Source organism: Vitis riparia, chromosome 19 (genome assembly GCF_004353265.1).
Source record: "Vitis riparia cultivar Riparia Gloire de Montpellier isolate 1030 chromosome 19, EGFV_Vit.rip_1.0, whole genome shotgun sequence".
NCBI classification, from domain to species: domain Eukaryota; kingdom Viridiplantae; phylum Streptophyta; class Magnoliopsida; order Vitales; family Vitaceae; genus Vitis; species Vitis riparia.
Window position 1 is genome coordinate 16790642 of NC_048449.1, and position 5375 is coordinate 16796016.

General features: G+C 27.3%; 1 long non-coding RNA gene across 1 annotated transcript; it reads right to left on the reverse strand.

The window, feature by feature from the left end:
- Positions 1 to 2811: 2811 nt before the first annotated feature.
- On the reverse strand, positions 2812 to 3238 carry LOC117909378. The gene is made up of 2 exons (XR_004650348.1): positions 3187 to 3238; positions 2812 to 3073 (listed from the first exon to the last, which is right to left on the reverse strand). It is a non-coding gene; the product is annotated as an uncharacterized LOC117909378 (long non-coding RNA).
- Between the last annotated feature and the right edge of the window lie 2137 nt (positions 3239 to 5375).

Below are 5375 nucleotides of genomic sequence, written 5' to 3' on the forward strand. Positions count from 1 at the left end.
TGAAATTAAAAACAAAAAAACAACAAAAAAATACTACAATGAAACTAAAGGCGTGGAGATGATTCCCGTGAAAACGTGTTTAACTTCCAACGCTTTTATTAATAATACTAATAACGTTTTAACTTGTTCTGTTTTTATTAATAATGCTTCTGTCACAACACTTTTATTCATATTAAAAATGCATTTTTTTTAAATGCGAAATAATTACATCATCTAAAAATTATTCTTGTAAAAATGATTTTTAGAGTTTGTTTGATAATGATTTTAGAAAATATTTTCGATTTTTTAACATTGAATTTAATTTTGTATTTCATTAAAAATGTTACACTCTTTGAATTCATTGTCAAATGCGCTTTATTATCAATATTTTATATTATAAAAAATTATTTATGACTTTTTTATCATTGTTTTTTAGAATAATTTTCTTTTCTTCAAAATAAATAAGAAAAATGTTTTTAATTTTCTATTCTTAAAAACATAAAATAGGAGGTGTTTGACAACTGCTTTAAAAAATAATTCTATTTTTCAAAAAAAAAAAAACTAAAAAAATATATTTAACAACCAGAAAACTGTTTTTTTTTTCTATTCTCTAGAATAGAAAACATTGTAATTTTAGAAAATATCTTTTAGTTATTTTCTTGTGTTTTCTTTAGAGTTGTTTTAAAAAATAATTATACAAAAATATATGATGATTAAAAATAAAGTTTTATACATAAAAATTATTTATAAAACATATCTAAAAATATTAAAAACAAATTAAAATATTTTAGGTTTCAAACAGACTTTTACTTGACAAAACACCATAAAATATTTTTAAAAAATTATTATTAAAAACTATTTTTCAAAATTATTTTAAAAATAATTATACAAACATGCAAAATGATTAAAAATAAAGTATTAAATATAAGTAGACTTTTTTGGTTCGTAAGTAAACTTTGTTTCTCAAAACATCATAAAACAATTTTTAGAAATTGTTTAATTATTCTCAAAAACTATTTTCTAGAATTGTTTTAAAAAGCGGTTTTACATTAATCTTTGGATATAAATTAAAAAAGATTTTTTATAACTTTAAAACCAGGCCTTGCACACCAGTTCTTTGAATAAGCATCTGGCTCAACGTTCTTCAATTCTTTAGGAACTGCTGGCCGATCTTATAACAAAAAATTATTATACAACACAAAATGACTTTATAAGGAAAAACTAACAATGCTAATCGAAGAACTGCTTCATTTGACTAACTAATTTCAAAAAGAAAAACGTTTCGTAGGATCAAATATGGCTATAGAAGCAAGATATACACAGCCCTAGAGAAACACTTACCATTTGTTCATCAGTAGAGAAAAAATTAGAATCTATTTATAGTCAAAGAACCAATTGAAAAAAGAAAGAGTTTCGTCGAAACTCAATAACATATTTCTCGAAACAAACGAAAAGGAAATAGAAAGATGAACAAGTTGCCACATTATTAGGTTCAATAATCCCTGAGATGAGTCTCTACACTACTTGTTATACGGTTTAAAGGCACAAACTGCAATATACGACAGCTCAAATGCCTTGATTTGATATATATATATATATATTATATATATATATATATATAGAGTAATGAAGAATTTGCAATGAAGAATTTGTTTTCGGAATTACAACAATATAAAAAGTGCAATTTTTATTCAAAAATAATAATGAAAGGTTGTTATTATTATTGAGAGGTTATTATTGTGAAGAAATTTTTATACCTGAACAAGATAATTCTCTAGATTTGCCTTTAACTTTCCAACAATACAAATGGGAGTAGACTATGAACTCAAAAGCAACATGACCAAGAACACACCACCTAGTGGTTTGGGTGCACCACCACCTAGTCATCCTGGTGCACCACCACCTAGTCATATGTCTAGACCTCCACCTAACCATAAACTAGGGAAAGTCTATGCCACCACCATATCATCCATTGATGAATCCTAGAGCACTTTCTTTCTTAGTTTCCATATAACTTTAAGTTATATTTGGCTCCCGAAAATTAAGAAATAAGAAAAAAATACTTTTTAAGGTTTGATTTTACTATAAAAAAAGTAAAAAAATAAATAAATATAATTAAAATTAGTAAAAAAATTATATAATTTTAAATTATTTAGTGTTTATGTAGAAGACTTAAAAAAGTGAAATAAGTTTGATGTAGAATATAAAATATTTTCCCTCAAGCTTTATGTGAACCGGATAAGCTTGTTTTCCTACACAGAAAAGGAGGATAATATGGTGGTGGCTTTCCCCCAGTGTATGGTGTTGCTGCAGGTTTAGACATACCAATAATAGGATAAGGAGGATGAATAGATGGAGGTGCTGGTGGAAGACCTGGTACAGTGGCGTTGCTCCAGGACTTGTACTACCGGATTGGCTATGTTTGGCTATGTTGTTTTTGAGCTCATGGCCACCTCCCCTTCGTACTTTGCCGCTAGCTCCTTCATGCATTGAAGTCGACCCTCCTGCGATGTCCATTTGGTTGCTGAGAAACGAAAAATAAATAAAAGAAAATTACAGGGTATATTTTCTTGGTTTGCAATCAAGCTGTCACGAACATTGCAACACGGTTTCAGATGAATATATGGCCATTGAAAACCGGGTGAATCGCAAATTTCCAACTTGATGATCTTCACGTCCATTAACCTATAAGAAGAACAATCTTTACTCTTCTTGTTTTTTCTTTTCTTTTTTAATAATCTTTTTAATTCTCATCACATGCATTTACGTTTCAAACCATCTAGCTTTCCCTGTACAAAGAAGTGGAAGAACATCAAAAATCAAACAAGAACATTACTGAGAACAGCAATTTTCTCACTCCTCTATTTGGTTCCATACAAAACCAAGAAAAAACAGAACCAGACAAGTTATCTTATTCTTGAAGAACCCCAAAATTTGAGACCATGCAGTGTTCAAAGATTTTGGTTCCTTCCATTTCCCTACACTTTCTCCCCAACCAAACAAGATCCTTTAGCCTTGTAACATACTGGGTGGAGTGTCAACCGTCCACATGAAGCTATCATAGTTATTCATGGCAAGATACCGCACAAATGGGCTGTTTTTCTCGTAATTTGAGGGTTGGATGAATAAAGCAGTATGCAAAGAAACCAAGAAACCAAAAGATGCATGTCAGAATCTTTGTGATTATTAAGAACGAAAAGAAAAAACCTTTATGATTGCATGGACGTGAAGGGAATCAAGCTGGAAATTCCGATTCTCCAATCGCCATGCATTCATCTGGCACCAGGTTGAAGCACTCGTCGAGAGCTTGATCTTTTTGTGGCAGTGACTGGTGCAAGTCCAGTTGGGTATGCGGAAGCATTCGTGGTCAACATGTATTTCCAATAGGAGGACGACCTAAACCTTGAGGTCCTGCTCTATCGCTGAATATATGCAATAAAGAAGAAAATTACGTTATAGTTAGTTGAAGATAAGATAGGATAAAGAAGAATATTAGTTTATAGTTAGTTGAAGATAAGATAGGATATGATATATATCTATACATATCCTATTAATATAATATTTTAAAGTAGCATAGATAATGAGATATTTTATGTTATATTATACTTATATGTAATTTATAAAATAAACAAAAATAATATGAAATATATATTATTTTAAATGTTTAAAATAAAATTTTCTATCACATTATGATATTTTCTATTTTTAAAAACTACAAATTTTGTTATATTTAATAATATTCATGATTAAAATATTTAAATTTTATAAATAAATTTTTTATATTATGCTATTCAATATGTAAAAATAATTTATATATCATATATTAATATCATTTTATAATATTTTTTTTAGTTTTTGTTTTAACCATAAATTAAATTTATAATAAAAAAAATTATTTTACAAAAAGTATATAAAAAATAAATTTATTCTACAAGGATATGCATATACTATATCTTAGTATAAGATTAAAATATCCCATGTAGAACAGTAGAATGAATAAAAAAAATGAGTGGAAAATTATAAATATTTTTAATATTTAAATACAAGGTTTTACCAAATTCTAGAACGTCAATCATCTATCGAACCGTTTGTCTAGTACCTTTTGAACTTTAGTTTTACATGATCATTGTCATATTCATCCACATTTGGAAGAGAATGACTTAAATATTAAGATAAACCATATGTGATGATCATTTAATAATGTTTTTAAAATTTTATCAAATGTGAAATTTTCACAAAAAATATTGAAACATCCTATCTTGAGGTATGGGTTAAATATATATAAAGTATCAAATAGTTATCTTCCTATATAAAATAGGAAAAAAAAACCATATTAATGGTGCATTTGATAGTAATATTAGAAAACATTTATAACCTTTCAAAATGCTCATTATTAGTTGTTGAATTTAGAGATTGAATCTTCACTCTTCAGTCAAAAAAAAAAAAAAACCATTTTTACTTTTTTGGTATAATAAGTAATAAGGAATAAGGAAAAAACTTATATTTACAATGAAAAATAGTTTTAAAAGAAAAAAAATCATGAACCAATAAATTACTATATGGAGATTAATATAAATATAAATTATTATAAGAAGAATGTTACCACAATACAAATCTTCTAAAATTCTCAAATTAAAAGCTTAATCATGTTACCATGATACAAAATTTTGGTATCACATTCGATACTATAAAATTTTTCTCAACTAAAAACCATTAACTTCTACTCCTACTAAAAGCATGAAAAAAAAAACAAACACACAAATGGATTGAAGAGAGTCATCTTTTCACCAATCATTATCAACTAATAATCTAACCACAATATAATCGAAACAAGTAAGAATATCAAATAATCGAATCTTCAAAACTGTTGCAAAAACAATGTCTTAAAATCTGCTTGCAAAACCCAAAGAAAAAAAACACTACTTCAAAGTTGCCGAAAATCCTTTTCAAAACAAATTCAAACTGATAGAAGCTCTTCGTGAAAAACCCCTAATTTTTTTTCAAAGAACATGGATGGAATGCATAGTTCTTCCATGAAATCTTCTATCAAAGGCCCTATGTTGATCATTGATACCATGTAAGATTTGCAAAGCAAAGAAGAAGGAAAAGAGAAAACAGAAAATTAAGATTTCATTAGTGAAAGACTTGAAAAAGAGAATACATAAAAAGCTTTATATAAGCTAACAAGAAAAACTACAAGATTGTTATACCCTTATTGATAATATGTAAATAATTCTAAAATACTATCCAACAAGGATGAGCGGAGAGACACCAAAGCCAAACGCACCACCACCTATCATTGTTAGAAACACATGCATTCAACATAAGAAAGATTATGAAAAAAAGAAAGGAAAAAAAAAAGGAATTGAAATGATTGAATAGCTTGGTGGGACTTG